Below are 17,464 nucleotides of genomic sequence, written 5' to 3' on the forward strand. Positions count from 1 at the left end.
GGACTTAGCCAGGTGTGGAACATGAGCATAGCCATGTATCAGATAGGTATTGCTTTAGCTGATTTTGAATGACGTACCAATTTAGCACTTTCACTTTGTCTAAGAGCATCGTAGTTATAAATTGTGTATAAAATAATGTAGCAGTACACAACTGAAGGCTGCAGCAGTTTGAGTGCATTGCAGCTCAAATAATGGAGTTAGGTATGTCAGAGGCTTTACTTTATTGGAAAAATGTTCTCATTTGTAAGCTGCATTCATTTTCAGCAACATAAGGCACATATAAGCCCCTTGATTTTGTTGCAAGATTTGTCTGGCAGATGTGACATTGCAAGGCTTCAGTTCTTAGACAAGACTTCTTTTAAAATCACAATTTACAATTTAGAAAAGCTGGAAGGAAAGGTGATCCTCTTTGAGGAGAATACGGATTCTGAAAAAGAATGGACAGGTGATAATAAAAGATACATGGGCAGACTGCAGATAGGCTAAGCAGTCCTTATTTTCTGTAAAAGTCAGTGTTTAAGTTACACAGTTGTGATGGCAGAAAAAGATAACTTGTCTATTAAGTTTGCCCCATTTGTGTAGCTGGTAACATTTAAGTTGCCTATCCTATAACTTATCAGCTCACTGTCCATCTCTAGTTTTCTTGACAAACCATGTGATTTACAGTCCACTACCCACCCAAAGATAATTTTCCATCTATCCACTACTCTTTTCATGAAAAAATTGTTTCAGCTGTCTAGGTAAATGTCTTAATTCCCAGACTCACAAACTCACTACCCATTATTACCTCCAGGGCGTAACACTACTTTTCTGCAAGCTACTGAAAGTAAAAATCTTAGATTTTTTTCACCTAGCCTGCTCCTCTGAGCATCACTGCATCTTTAACCTTGCAGCTAAATGAGTTTCCATCCCTGCATGGTGAGACTTCTTACATTCAAATTTGCTAATAAAAGATAGTGCCTCCACCAGTCAATAAACGTACAGTGCATACTACACACTTGGAAGCCCCTCTTCAGTGAAAATAAATAAACCCCAATTTTCACTTGCTAACTGTAAGTTTTTCCATAAACTTGCTTCAGCTGCTTGGAATACACTACACAATGATATCAGAGTTGTAAACTAACTTTGTTAAATAAAAAGCTGAGGTTGCATCTGGTTAATGAATACAAATACACCTGCTTTAGACTCGTTTTGCAAAGCTGTTTCTTATTCTTAACATTCATTCTTGGTTGCTAACACATATTGCAACATAAAATGTATTTCTCCATTTAACTCTGTTAAAACTACTTATATTTTGTCTAGATTTTACTATTATATATATATATATATATATATATATATATATATATATATATATATATATATTGAACTTGTGTTTTATTACTTGTGCTTTTACTTGTGCCTGCATTTCAATATTTTGTGCCAATTTCTTGTTTTGTATTTCATGTAGTTGTGTAGCTACCACATTACTCAGACTACTACTGTGTGTTTTACGAACTTTTATTGTGACTGCCATGTGGTTCTGATAATGGCTGAAAACGGTTTTGCACCAGGCCACTCAAATGATTAATAATAATTAAGTAGAGTGAACCGTGCAACTTTATTCTGGAAGGTATACCCCCATTTTTGCTTTGCTGTCTTTCTTGAGATATATGTCAATTTCTTTACTGGCTGATAATATAATCAAAAATACACTAGCAATGTTTCGGCTTATGTATATCCATATCAAGCCTTTTCTTTCTCACCTATCCTCAGATAAGAATACGTTAGGCTTCCATCACCCTTCCTAATTCTCCTTACCAACTATTCCCTTTCCTTGCTATGGCAGCATTTCTTTAACTAACTTAGTATCCTTATCCTGGATGAGCACTGTTAACGAAACACAAAACTACAGAACACTACTGAAGGCCTAACAGGTATATTTATAAACTACAGTACTCTGCTGAAGGCTTGATGGATGTTTATAGAAAGGTAATTTAACTTCTCTGAACCACAGTCTGTCGTCCTAAGGACACATCATAGCAGTTTAGTAGCCTTGATTACTGCTTTCTCAGTTTATGGAGGTTCATTTCTGTTGTCATTACCACATTTTTTTTCTTGAGTTGTACTTCCTAGGATCACTCCTCACAGATGGTATTCCACTTGGAGATTATTAGAGCATAAATGAAGTATGTTACACTTTCCCTGCATTCACCCTTAAATAACACTTCTTGGTCCACTTTGTCAAAACTCTCAACAGCTTTGTGGGCTAGCTTCCACTATTCCCTCTCCTGGATACTTGACTTTTCTTCAACACACTAATAATCAACTCCTGTATCAGCATTTTTCCCACAAAAGTGAGGTTGCAGTGTCCAGGAAAATTATCCTTTCCCTAAGATTTTGTAATCTTGGTATTGGTATATAGAAGTAGTGAGAAGTGATGGGTACTGTCTCCTCGGGGAGTGCAGGGGGGGGGTCCCCCGCAAAAACATCCTTTTCTACCCTGTGCACCTCAAATGCTGCTCACATTTGAGTGATTTTGCTTCATTGTGATAGCAAATTTGTCAGTCGGTCACAACAGAGTTGAAGTCTTGCCATAAAGAACCGTCTCTTTTACTGTTATCTATACTCAAGTTAATCCCGGTGTCACTGCCTTTTGTTAATGTCTGATTACAAAGATGTAAGAAAGTGGTGGGCCAAGGCCAATCCTTATTAACCACTTCAGCTTCCCTTGAGAATGTCCTCCCAATTTGTGTGTTTTTGGCCCATGCCTGCTGATCATAAAGCATCCCCCCCCAATGAGACATATCCTATTCATTCCATTTCATGGGAATTTCATCCCGGATCAGGATGAAGGCTCTTTTGAGAAGGCCATCATCATCATTCCAGCAATGAGAGTGTTTTCTTTTAATTGCTTAACCCCACCTCCAGTCAGGGGGATGTGCAATTTGTGCCACTATAAAGGTCCACAATGTCTTCCTTGTATGAGTGCATGATTCCACACCCCCATGTTGAAAGGTGAAACCAGGTGATTCTAATGCTTGAACCAGGATGCACATTACATAACCATCCCACCTCTGAGGGACTGTAGCAGTGGACAGTTAGTTTCACCCTGCCTTCTCTCCAGGATAGGCACACATGGCCTCCTCTGCTAGCTCCATCAAGCACCTGAGCTGCTAAAATGAACTCAGGTCACCTAAGCCATAGTCAGGGCTTTATCCCACTAAGTCACCTGAAATGGATCTTTGATTGCCAACTCTTGATGGTATTCAAGGTTTCTGTCTTCCCTGCTATGCTCATCTCTCTTCAAGTATCTCACAACTTAGGCTGTCTGTAATAAATTATCAGCTGCTCCTCCTCTATCTTGCCCATACTGTTCTGCCTAAGCAACTATAGTTAGGTTCTGTATATATATATATATATATATATATATATATATATATATATATATAAATATATTTATATATAAAGAAAAAATGATCAATTTCAACAATTGGCGAAGCTTCTGGTGTCATTTAAAGGGGATCCAGTGTCTGTCAGCCTGGGACAACATGCTCGACAAGCCGCGTTGCTTTGCAAGAGATGGCTTGCACCTGTCAACCCTAGGCTTTCGAACACTGGCCAAGGCTCTTGCTGCCCCCATAGTGCCTTTTTTAGGCAAGGCTCAAAAGTCAAAGCCACCTCTGTAAACAGCAGAATTAACAAAAAACTGAGGGTTATGCTACTCAACGCCAGAAGTTTAAATCTCAAAATGCACGTGCTCAAAACACTCCTCAGTATGGAGAACGTCGACATCTGTGCAGTAACTGAAACCTGGTTCAAGGCTCCAGAGAGCACCCCAGCACTACTGGGCTGCAACTCATACCACGTGTTTCAGCCACAAAACACGGACCGAAACACAAAAGGAGGGGGTGTATCCATATTCATCAAGGATATCTACACCTCCAGGTTAGTGGCGCAGCATGATACCTCTGAGATCATCCATGTGCAACTAGCATCGGGCAAATCAGCAATGCAAATTGTGACCTGCTACAGATCAACCTCCATGACCCAGGACCACCACTCAACCTTTCTGGAGACACTGGAAAACATGAAGGTCCTACCAAACACCCTGATATTGGGTGATTTCAATTTCCCTACCATTCACTGGGAAAACTACTCGAGTACAAATTCCCAGGCCCAGCGCTTCCTGGAATTCATCAACTCAAATGCCCTGGATCAGCTGGTAAACTCCCCTACCAGAGGTGAAAACATATTGGACCTGGTCATCACCAACATGGGCGTCAAGTGTTCCACACCGGAGGTCAACCCGTCACTGGTTAGATCAGACCATAAACTAATCACTCTGGATGTCCACACCCCACCACTACCCCCAACTAAGGAAACCACAGTAAAAAACTTTTCTAAAGCAAACTTCACCTTATTTAAGACAGAGGTGGTAAGTTTCACAGCCCCCACGCTAAAGGATAATGCTGCCCAAGATGCAGAAACCTTTACAAATGCACTCTATGAGCACCTACAAGGATGCATGGATCGTGTCATCCCTAGCAAAACCAAGACTTACTCCTCTAAGAGAAGGAAACCAGTTGGGTGGACCCCTGCAATAAACAGGCTATACAACTGAAGGAGGAAACTAGTTCAAAAAAAAAAACAAATCCCAAGAAGGAAAGACATCCCTGATCAGTATCAGTAAGAAACTGAGGTCCCTCATGAAATCATCCAAGGCTAACTTTGAAAGAAAAATAGCCAAGGATTCAAAAGATAACCTCAAAGCCTTCTTTAGCTATGTTAAGAATCTAAGTGGCAACTCACAGATATGCACTGAACTAGTGCAAAATAGCACAAAATATACTGAACCTACTGATATTGCCAACATCCTGGCAGATAGATTCAGTGCAAACTTCACCCGCCTCTCACCTCCAAAAGGGCCCACAACAATACCGGAAAAGTGTAGTATCCCAAAAATCACAGACGCACAGGTGAAAACAGCACTTTCAAAAGCCCAAAACACAGCATCAATGGGACCAGATGGTGTCCCAGGCTGCGTCTTGCACGAACTACAGAATGAACTAACCCCCCCACCTAAACACGCTGTTCAACCTCAGCCTTTCCACAGGCTATGTGCCCATAGAATGGCACACAGCAACGGTTATTCCTCTCCACAAAAGAGGGGCCACAACTGACCCTGGTAACTATCGCCCCATAAGCCTGTGTAGCCTGGTCTGTAAGGCTATGGAGCGCATCATCATGGAACTCATTAACAAAGACATTGGGAACCTCCAAACACTTGACCTGGCCCAGTTCGGCTTTGTTAGGAAGGGCAGTTCATGCTTACTGAACCTGGTTGACTTCTTCGAGACAGTGGAAAAGTGGTTCACACAGCCTACCTTGACCTTGCCAAGGCTTTTGACACCATTCCCCACTCAGATATTACAGAAAAACTCACCAGCCTGAATATAAACCCCTACATCACAAGATGGGTTGCCAACTGGCTTACAGACAGAATGCACACGGTAAGAATAGTGGGCTCCAGGTCCACCTCTAAACCAGTCACAAGTGGTGTCCCGCAAGGCTCGGTCCTGGGACCCCTACTGTTCGGCATATACTTCTCAGAAGTACAGGCAAACACAGGAGGACTATAGCTAACCAAGTTCGCCGATGACTGCAAACTGGGAGCCATAAATGACTCTCCGGCTGACACGGATATCCTCCAAAAGGGCCTTACTGAGACGGACACCTGGTGTCAAAGTCATGGCCTCAAGCTAAATACCAAAAAATGCATAGTCATCCCATTTGGGAAAAACAAAATACCCACGAATTACCACATAGGTGGAAGCCCCCTTAATACAGAAGAGGTACTAAGAGATCTGTGGAACCAGGTAGATAGTAATCTCTCCTTTAACAATCATATTGCCAAAGTAGTTAGGAAATCCTTCTATGTGGCCCATCTAATTACTAAAGGGTTTGCATCTAGAAATAAAGAGGTTATAGTGCCCCTCTACTTGTCACTCATTAGCCCCATCATAGAGTACAATGCCCCATTTGGGATGTACCTCACAAGACACTTCCAACAGCTGGAAAGACCACAAAAGCACCTCACCAAGAGGATTACTGGTCTCAAACATATGTCCGATGCAGCCTGACTGAAAAAACTCCGGCTGTACTCAGTGGCATATCGCTTACTCTCTGCCTGACTTACAAAGCCATGTCCAACTCAGAATTGATGGACATGCTCCACCTAAATAAATCCAAGTCACTGCGAGTCACGCTCTCTAGTGAGCTAAACCTCGCCACAACAATAAATAGAACATGCTGGATGGATAAATTCCTGTCACAGAGACTCCCCATGCTTTGGAACAAAATGCCAAATTACATCAGGCAGAGCCCCTCACTAACACTCTTTAAGAGAAACCTTGACGAGTGGATGGGTAACAGAAAATACACCCCTCTGCGATCACTTCATTGGCTCTGCTTGACAGAGGATCAGTTAATTAATCAATGGGGCGGGGAAAGCCGACACACTATGGCTAGGCTTATAAATGCCCTTGGGCAGATAGCCTAGTACCTACCTATGAACCTATATCCCAGTCCCTTTTATAATTTACCCAAGCTTCTGTCATCTTCTGTGTCAAATCTCCCTTCGTATATCACTGCTGAAATTTCCCACGTTCTTGCCTAAACTTCTGGTGTTACATCACATGATCTTCCACATCTACTTATCAATACTTTTTGTCTAATTTCTGTTCATTTTTCACATTAGTCTTGTTTGACGTCTGACACATAGCCTGTATCACAGTATTTTTACATCTGTTCTTACTCACTGTATCTTCTGCCCTTCCTGATGATTCATGTGCCTTTCTGACTCTTGCTGTTTTTGTTTATTGACCCATGTCCTGCATTTTTCATCATCCTCCACCTTGAGTTAACAGGAAAACCATCCTAATATACCTTTGTATTTTGAATTTCAGCCAAGACTGTCCATCCCAGATAGGCAGATGAAATCCATCCAAAGATCAGTGGCTCAGTCTTTGCTATATCTCACCTCAAGTCATCCACTAGTGAATTTTCCTGCTTATCAGTCCACTTTCTTAGCCAGACATTGTACCTTTGGATGTTATACTTCCCTTGCCACTAGTAGTTTCTCCAAAAAGGCCATTGCACACTCAAATGCCACTTGTCTTAGCAATTTCCTGTGCCCTTGCTTGCACCCCTTCTACATCTTCACTTGCAAAGTCATTGGTTCCAATGTGTTCTATGGGCACGCCTCCATGAGAAGCTTCCTCAATTCTGGCATTGACAAAGTCCCAGTAAAGTACTCCATATCACTCATCTACACAATTCTGAATTGTCTACAAGTCATACCTTGTGATTAATTCTTCGGTCATTAGAATGCCTCCCTCCTTTGTCACATGCCATTCATGATGCAGTTTTTCCTAGGCTGTCTGCACGTGTTCCTACCCACTTCTCTTAAGCTATTCCTTCTCTGTTCATAATTATTTCTGAAGCTCTTTGTTTTAATATTTGTGCTTCTCGTCTCTAAGCTGTTTGCAAGTCTAGCACTACGTCCTGCTTTCTTTGTCCCTCTGCCTTTTCCTCCTGCCTTACCTACTACTACTCATTCCTTTACCGTATCTTCATTGCTTCCTTCCTTCTCCTCTTGCTCCTCTCTAGCCTTTCCCTTCCCTTCTGCATGTGGTACATTTATATCTCTTGGCTTCATCAGCATATTTCCTCTACATCCCCATCTTCAGCCTTGAATAGTTCTTCTGCAATCACACTTCCCCACTGCTTTTACTCCCTTCACCTCCCTTTGCTCTGTTCCAGCTCTGCTGTCCTCCACAATTTTGTCTTTTGCCTTTCTCTCCCATCTCCTTGCTCACAATCTCTTCAGATCTTCTTATCTCCCCGTCTCTGTCTGTCTGTTGCTGACTGACACAGAATCTGAACTCCTCAATCATTTTCAGATGAACTACATTAACTTCTGGCATCCCAGTCTCCCTACAATCTGCACCCATCTCCATCCCAAAGGTCCCACTTACACTTTACACCTACAGTACCAGACCAATGTCAGTCTCCCACTTCTCTAATTTTTATTCTTTCAATTTTTTCCCTTCTAAGTTATTTTTATTTTAAGATTTTATTTATTTATTTAACATTTGTTTACCAGGAAAGTCCGACAGGGACAGAGCCTATATTCAGTGGAGGCCTGGGGAAAAACACTCCAGACGCATGTCTTTGTAACATGGGAGCACCTTGAGGAAACCCACATGAATGCAGGGAGGACTTGCAAACTCCGCACAGAATGCACCCCAGCCGAGAATCAAACTGAATTACCTGTTGCTGTGAGGCAATAACGCAAACCACTGCATGACTGTGCCATCCATTTTATTTTAATATAGTTTGCATTGAATGATTCATAATCCACTATTGCTTTTATTCGCCTAGCAACTGCTTCTAGATACTATCCCTGTATTAAATGTGTATCCTCCTAGTGACTATTTTGGCTACGTTCCCTGTACTAAATCCTTGTCCTCCTAGTAACTCATTTTGTCTACTGTCTCTGTACTAAATGATTGTCCTTCATTGCTATTCTTGCCCTTTTGATACCATCCTATATGTCCTGCCCTTTCACATTTTCCACTCTTGAGTCAATGTTTTTATTTCTTTGATTTTTTTTCTCAGTGTAAGATGACCAGTCATTTTTTTATTTTATGTCTAGCTGTTGCACCCTAAATAACTTTTAACAAAATATATACAAACAGTCTACATAATATTTCCTGTAAACACTTTTTCATCCCCATGTTATTTATTGCAGAAGCCATTGCAAGAAATAGGCTGCTGGATCTAAAGAGTTCATGTATTTCTGTTACTGATTTCACAAGCCACAGCCACAAACAGAGCAGAGTAAACAAATTATATACAGAAAGTGCTATATTGGCTTTACTCATGTGATAATAGTTAAGGGGCCAGAAGAAAAATGACAGGAAGCAGCAGGTTTGCAAAATTCCAAAGGATATGGAAAAATAACGTTTATGCAGACAATTTTAGGAACATATAGTAATTAAGAGAAATATGTAGGAAATTTATTGAATGCAAACTGAGCTGTGTCCCTGAAGAATGCATTTAGAAATTTGCTTTCTTGTACTAGAATTTATTTATTTATGTAATCAGATTACAGTATTAGTTTAGGATCACAGACACACTGCAGCTCTTCAATTGCTGTATGAGATTTATAGGTTCCCTATTAGAAGACCAAAGATGCATTCTTTTGAATGCGTCTTGGTCGAACTCAAAAGCCTGAAACGGCAAAATATCGAAGCGGCTTTTGAGTGAATTCTTTCCCTGGGAAAGAATTTGCTTGGCCACTCTGTTACTTTGCCATTTTTGGCACTGTTGTGCGGTCTCGCAGTTGGTATATTTAAGTAGGGGAGTGTGGGGGCAAAGCCCCCCACTTAATGTAATGTTTAAAGTGTTTTATCTATTTATTTTTGTCGGAACAGCGATTTTTTTTCCCTAGGAAAAAAAATCACTGTTCTGACAGTTTGAAATTGTAAGCTTTCGCTTACATAGGGTCAATTAATCACCGTTCTTTTTTTAAGCGTTCAGTGATCTAATATATACCAGATTTATAAATGTGCAACAACTTCTCCAAAATAGTAATTCACTTCCTATTTGTGAGCTGAAGATGGCAAAATGGGTAGCTATAAATGCTTATTTGGAAAGTACCATATCTCAGATGTTACTGGGATTTCTGTGAAAAATCTCATCAGTCTAAAAACTCATGGCTTACAGGGAAAAAAAAAACTAGCAGTGTCCCTGTTGAAGTACCACATTCTCCAAAAGAATATAGTGGTAGAAAGATCCTTTGCAGTATCACACAACAGAAAGGTGGTTACAATTCTTTGTTGTGTGATACTGCAAAGGATGTTTCCACTACTGTATTAATTTGGAGAATGTGGTACTTCAACAAGGACACTGCTATTTTTTCCTGTAAGCCATGAGTTTTTAGACTGGTGAAGTTTTTTAAGTTGGTTTCTCAATCAGGGAAGGGGCTTTACCTCCAGGAGTTAGTCTGGAAGGCACTATTTGTATTTCTTATGTTACTGGGATTTAGTAAGATGAACAAGAGGGAGACAAGCAGACACAGAGCTGATGAAATACCCACTTTGGAGTTCAACTTATTATATACAGTAACTAGTAAACAGATGACACTGACAGCTGAACAAAGCAAAATAGTTGCTACTTACATTTATATGTTAAAGAGTGCACTAACTCTACTCCTCAGAGAAAGAAAAGCTTGCAAAGTAAATTCATCTCTGCCTTACCTGCACATTTTCAAACCACTTGCATCTGCACTTTTTTCACAGTATGATCAAATAACTACACGTTTAACTGCAAAACCAAAATGTCTCCAATGTTGAAGTTAAAATCTAATGACAAAAATAGTTTATCAAAATTAACAGATTACCTTTCAGTCTGTGCTTGTTCAATGGTAAAATGGAAGCTTTCCTCACTGGTGCAATTTAATCCAGAATTGCAGGCAACCTTTGTTTCCTAATGATTAAGCAGATCAAGGAATACTTGTGGCAACCAAAGTAGTCAGTTGTTTTTAGCTGCAGATACTCAATATAAATGTCAGCTGTATCTAGTAAATGCAGTCCTTTTTAAGAATGGTCTGTCTTATTATCCGCAACAACACATTGCTCCAGATAACCAAAGAATCCTTTAAAAAAGTGCTCTGCTCCCACAGTGAAATGCTTTCTCCATCCAAAATGAGCAAACAGAAACAAGAGGGAATTCTGTGCTTACTGGTAGAAAATGCATGGGCTCATTGAGCACAGACTCTCTCTCTCTCTCTCTCTCTGCAGGGCGCAAGCTGCCCTTTACAAGGGAGGTGCCCAAAGTTACTGTGCACAGCAGGTGCTGAGTTCTTAGTGGCAGTATCCATTCCAACAGGAATCAGATACTCCAGACAAGTCAGGCTAGAGGCACAGCTAAATATAGTCTAGTACACTAATTAAAGACAGAAGTAGGAATGTAACCTCAGAAACTATTTGTCCTGCTATCCTATGTGGAATACATAACAGAATTTCAATGGGTAGTGTTAGAGTGCCTTTCATACTCAAAAGTTTCCCAAACAATAACTCTGACACTACTCTGGAACCTACAGCAAGCAACTGCACCATGCAGACCACTGGCATTTTTGACATCCTACACAAACAAAGTAATACTGCTCATTTTACAAGATTCAGGTTCCAGAATTCCAGAAATCATGCTAAAATGGGACACTAGCATGATGCTCTGTAACATGTTTGTGTGTTCATCTGTTAGCTTCATAATGTTAGGAAGATACTTTCTCAAGCTCTTATGAATGAAATGATTTAACTATGAAAATAGAATGTCTGGCACACAAATACTTGACAATAATGCTTTGAATTTCTAACAGACACTAGATATGTATGCAAATACACAATGAAATTAATAGTAAAGCTTAAGAAAAACGTTAAGTTGCATAACACCATTTTTTAGTCTTCAAAGTATCAGATGGCCTCCTATTTGACCTCTTTCATTGTCAAACCAGTGGCTCTATAAACACGCTCACTAGGCACTTAAATCTACACCACCAAATATGCAACACCTGATGGAGAGATGCTTCTTAACTTAACATATTCTCAGCTTATGAAATAAGTTACCAGTACAGGTCACAGTACTAATTTGACAGTTTTACAGTAGGATTGTCATGTACAACCCTGCTCTGTTTAGAAGGCAGGTTTTATTGTCCTAGTGCTTAAAAAGGAAGGCATCCTTTTGTCCCCGTGATCACTTACCTAGTATTCTTATTATGTTCTTATGTGAATAAAGATGTCAAGTAATTTATTTCTTACTGCGTATGAGAATACCAATGATCACAGATATAAACCTTCTTAAATAAGGACATTACTATGACTTGGAATATTTAACTGGGACTTATACAAAGCTTACTTTGATACCTGGGTTGGGGGTTGGCATAATGTTTAAGGTGTTTGCCTCACAGACACAAGGTACAGGGTTTGATTCTCCTTCGAAACTTGGCTAGGCTTGAAATGACTTGCAACGGCAACTAGCCTACTCACTGCCTATAAAACTATGATACTTCTAAGCCTAGCACTTCTTAAAAAAATCATCTTATAGGATCTTGCTGGTTTTGCCCTTCTACCAGAAGAGACATATATAAGCACAACAAAATATGGAAATAATAATACAAATTAACTACCTTCATAAGAACATTTCTTTCTCTATAATTAAAACAACAGAGGAGCACTGGAAGTATAGTGTTCTTAGTTTAAATCTCTTTTTATCATGAAGATGATGAAATGTAAAACTGATTTTCACAGCATTACCAAAAAAAAAAAACTGCTTCTAAGATTGCAGCACATTCTAACAGGTGCTTACAAACAGGCTCGGGCAAGCCTTTGTATACCAGTTCGCCTATTATATACTAGTTTCTGGAAATCACAGGACTGCCTTCTGCCCTTATACTTTGCATTGACAGCTTCTTAGCAATAGACATTCTGCAGCGGGCCACAGACTACCTCATGCTTACTGACAACCAATTACTTGTGTCCCACACCGATTCTACATGTGAGAGTTGTAGATACCTTCTGAATCTGGAGGCTAGCCTGTCATCAAAACAAATTGTTAATACCTACCAGGTTGTTGTCAATATGCATGTCCAGTCCATGCCACTTTATCACTCAGCAAAAGATAAGCCTTTCTACTCTGTGGTACTTAAAAGACCACCCTTAAACATCAAAGGTATTTGAGATGTAAACTCAAAACACAATGCCCTCAATAGCACAAAGACACTCCATCACCTGTACACACAACACCACCCACCACAAACAGTTAGAAAGGTTCACCAAACTTGCCCAACTGAGCCCTTAAGGCCTCTCTGACTAGCCATTTTACATAGAAAAGTCTCAGTCATAGGTCACCCCATAGTAAGACACACACAGCTACACCCCTCACAAACATAAGCAAAAAAAAAGGTGACAGTGAGATGTCTCTTGTGCTAGGATACATCAAGTTACTTCTTCTTCTTTCTGCTTTTTCTGGTTAGGGGTCGCCACAGCGGATCACCCGCCCACTCATGATTGGCAGTGGAGTTTTACGGTGTTGAGTTGCCAGCCCGGCACCCAACCTTACACAGAAGGCACACACACGCACTCACACTTAGGGCCAATTTGGAGTGTCCAATCCACCTACAGCATGTCTTTGGGATGTGGGAGGAAACTGGAGCACCCAGAGGAAACCCATGTGACCACAGGGAGGACATGCAGACTCCACATAGAAGGCACCCCTGCCGAGGATCGAACCAGAGAACCTCTTGCTGTGAGGTGGCAACACTAACCGCTGCACCACCACAGCTGCCCAGTTATTATGGCACTCAAATCTATTTACCCCATATACACATATGACATAGTTATGCTGCCAGCCCAGCTATGTGGAATTTTGTAAATAATTCTATGTCATTTGTGAATATTGATATGATTTATACAGAACTGTATGTTATGTACTGATCTTCAAGAATGCACACAGCATACCCTGCTGGAACATAGGTTCATAGGTGTGTACTAGGCTAATGGCCCTGGGGCCTTTACAAGCCTAGCCCAAAGGATTACCCTGGCATCGTGCCATCCGTCCTTAATTCCTAGTGTTTCTGTCGAGTAGAGCCACTGGAGTGATCTCTGGGGTGAATTTTCTATTTCCCATCCACTCATCAAGATTTCTCTTGAAGAGGGCCAGTGAGGTGCTCTGCTTGACATGTATGGGAAGCCTATTCCATATCATGGGCAGTCTCTGAGTTATGAACCTGTCCCTCCAGCATGTTCTGTTGATTGTCTTAATGAGGTTGAGGTCTCTGGAGCATATGGTGCAGAAGGATTTCTTTAGATGTAGCATTTCTAACAGAGCTGGGTCAGACATAGCTTTGTAAGTCAAGCAGAGATCGCCTCTAAGTAGGTGATATGAGACAGAGAATAGTTGGAGTTTTTTGAGTCTGTCAAAATATAGGACAAGTGTTTAAGTCCTAGGATCCTCTTTGTGAGGTACTTTTGTGGCCTCTCCAGTTGTTGCAGGTGTCTAGTGAGGTACATGTCAAATGGGGAATTGTACTCAATGATTGGCCTAATGAGGGAAGAGTAGAAGGAGACAATGATGTCTTTCTTCTTGGATGCAAAACCCTTAGTAATGAGATGTGCCACATAGAAGGACTTTCTGACCACAGTGGCAATGTTGTGGTCAAAAGAGAGGTTGCTGTCAACCTATGTTGCTAGATCTCTTATAACACCTTCTTTGTTCAGTGGACTACCATCGATGTGGTAATTCAAGATAACCGGGTTTTTCCCAAGGGGATGACAACACATTTTTTGGCATTGAGCTTAAGGTCATGGTTCTGGCACCAGTCGTTGGTCTCATTGAGGCCTTTCTGTAGGATGTCAACATCACTTGGGAAGTTAATAATAGCTCCCAACTTGCAATCATCTGCAAACTTTGTCAGCCAGAGTCCCTTCGTGTTGGCCTGAACTTCAGAGAAGTAGATACCAAACAGGAGAGGACCCAGGACCGAACCCTGTGGGACTCCACTTGTGACTGGTCGACAGTTTGACTCGGAGTCAGCTATTTTCACACTGTGGGTTCTATCTGTGAACTAGTTTGCAACCCACCTAGTGATACAGGGGTTGATGCCTAGCTTAGTGAGTTTTTCTATGATTCCTGAGTGGGGAATAGTATCAAAGGCCTTGGCCAGATTAATGTAGGCTGTATGAACTATCTTGCCTTCATCCACAGCTCTGGTGACTGACTCAAAGAAGTTGACCAAGTCGATCAGGCATGATCTACCCTTCACAAAACCAAACTGTGTAGGATAAAGAGTTTGGGGATTCCCTATATCCTTGTTTATTAGGTCCATGATGACGTGTTCCATAACTTTGCATATCAGACTCATCAGGCTAATGCAGCGATAGTTCCCGGGGTCTGTAATCGCTCCTCCCTTGTGGAGAGGGATGACTGTAGCAGTGCACCATTCGGTAGGTACAAAGCCTGAGGTGAGGCTGTGATTGAACAAGGCACACAGGTGAGGTACCAATTCACTCTATAGTTCATGTAGAATACAGCCGGGGATATTGTCAGGTCCATTAGAAGCTGTATTATTGGCCTTGGACAGTGCTGTTTTAACCTGTGCAGCAGTAATACTGGATGTCTGGGAATCTACTGGTATTGTGATTGGTCCTTTGTGGGGGGGTAAAGTTGGCACTGAATCTGTCGGCCAGTATATTGGCAATATTTGTTGGCTCGGTATAGGAGGTACCATTGTGAGGTAGCTCAGAGCAAATCTGGGTATTTCCATGGAGATTCTTTACATAAATATAGAAGGCCTTGTGGTTATCTTTACTATCTGCTGCAATTCTGTTTTCATAGCTAGCTTTAGAGGATTTGATGAGGGATCTCAACCTTTTGTTGAGGCTGAAAAGGAAGTTTTTCCAGTCGTGGGACTTCACCTTATTCCGCATCAGTTTCCTCCTCCTGTTGTAGTTTGTTTATGGCAGGGGACCACCAGATTGGCTTCCTTCATTTTTGAGGAGAGCATCTTGGTTCTATTGAAAGATCCATGCATTTGTGTACGTGTTCGTACAGTGCATTGGTGTATGATTCAGCGGTCATGCAAATATTCTCCATTTGCATGGGTGGGGGGGGGGGGGGGTTGTGGATTTCCAAGGTGATTAGTTTGTGGTCGGATCTAACCAGGGAGGAGTTAACTATTGGTGTAGAGCAATGGTCGCTCATGTTAGTAATGACCAGGTCAAGGATGTTGCTACCTCTAGTGGGGTAAGAATGAGCTGGTCCAGGGCATTGGAATTAATGAATTCCAGAAAGCATTGGGCAAGTGTATTGGTGCATGAGTCATTTTCCCAGTTAAGAGAGGGATAGTTGAAGTCACCCAGTATGACAGTGTTAGAATGGACCCTAATATTCTCCAGGGTACTTAAGAATGTGTGAGTCTTGGGACATGGTTGGAGACCTACAGCAGGCTACAACCTGAATTGCTGTCTTACCCAATGTTTGCTGCACCTGAAGTATCTCAGATACGTTATGTTGGGCTACCAGTCTGGAGGTGTGCGCATCCTTTATGAATATGGAAACACCACCGCCTTTGGAGATTCGGTCCAAGTTCTGGGTCTGAAAGGTGTGAAATGAGTTATAGCCTGGTAGTGCAGGGTTGCTTTCTGCTGCTTTGAACCAGGTCTCTGTTAAAGCATAAATGTCGATGTTCTCCATTTTAAGGAGTGCTTGGAGCGAGTGCATTTTGAGATTTAGATGTCTAGCATTGAGCAGCATGACCCTCAGATTGTCTTTGTTTGTAGCTGTTACTGTGGTAATTTGGTCTTTGAAACACCGCCTAAAAAAGGCACTATAGGGATGGCAAGAGGCTTGGTCAGTATCCGGAAGCCCAGGGGTGACAGATGCAAACCCTCTCTGGCAAAGCATCGAGGTCTGTCAATCATGTTATCTCAGGCAGACAGATACTGGATCCCCTTAGAATGACACCAGAAACCTAGCCAGTTGTTGAAATCAATCATTTTCTTCTTGTACTGTGTTATAATTCTGGGTGATGGCAGAATGCTGCCCAGGGCTAGGGTCATACCCGCCTGGGCTACATAATCAGAGAGCTCCTCCATGTCTCTTTTCATGTAGTCCAGGGAGGTACGTCTTAGGTCATTCACACCCACATATACAATGACACAGTCATATTTGTACCTGTTGTTGAGGGACCTGAGTGCATGCATTATGTGGTGGATCCTGGCACCTGACAGGCAGCTGACTGTTACTTTCTCCTTATTCAACCTAGTGAGTGGGACATCAGTGTGCCTCACTATTGAGTCACCTAAGACTAGTGTGTTGGGCATGCTGTTTTGCCTTAGGGGCTTTGGTTGAGTGGCACACTGTTTAGTAGAGTTATGTGTCTCGTGATTAGTGTTGTGTTGTGGTGGTCATGTGTGTTTCTGTCTTGGAGGTCTCTGCTGTTTGGATAGATTTTTATTCAGAGCCTCAGCAAAGGTGGGTGTGTGGTTTGTGTTTTTATGTGAAGACAGTGCTGGTGTGTGTTATGGAGGGCTATGTGTTCCATGTGGTGTGGTGCAAGTGTTGAACTTCTCCTCTTGACCAGCTATTCCAGTCTTGGCTGGAGAGTGCATGACTTCCAGTTTGGATATATAAGTGCATCTCTTGCAAGTCTGAGTGTTGGGAGCTAAGAGGAGAGGGTTATCAGTGTACATGAGGCAGTTGCTACATTGCCTCAGGATGCTCAAGTTCACCAGGTTAATAGAAGAAAGCACATGAAACTGACCTTTTAACATGCCTAGTGGAGTGGGCATTAATAATAAGTACTGGAGCTGTTTCCTTGTAGAACCTTTAGTGCTGGTAGCACTTTTGTGTGCTACAATAA

At 41.5% G+C, this 17,464-nt stretch overlaps 1 protein-coding gene across 2 annotated transcripts in view; it reads right to left on the reverse strand.

The window, feature by feature from the left end:
• The window catches only part of PROB1 (proline rich basic protein 1), a 150,411-nt gene extending 139,571 nt beyond the window's left edge, over nt 1-10,840 (reverse strand). For both annotated transcript variants that reach the window (XM_044068996.1, XR_006364500.1), the window contains exon 1: nt 10,448-10,840. The gene's annotated coding sequence lies outside the window, so the exon portion shown is untranslated. The remainder of the gene's footprint in view (nt 1-10,447) is intronic.
• Nucleotides 10,841-17,464: the final 6,624 nt, after the last annotated feature.

Source organism: Protopterus annectens, chromosome 4.part0 (assembly GCF_019279795.1).
Source record: "Protopterus annectens isolate FY-2018-M chromosome 4.part0, PAN1.0, whole genome shotgun sequence".
Lineage (NCBI taxonomy): Eukaryota > Metazoa > Chordata > Ceratodontiformes > Protopteridae > Protopterus > Protopterus annectens.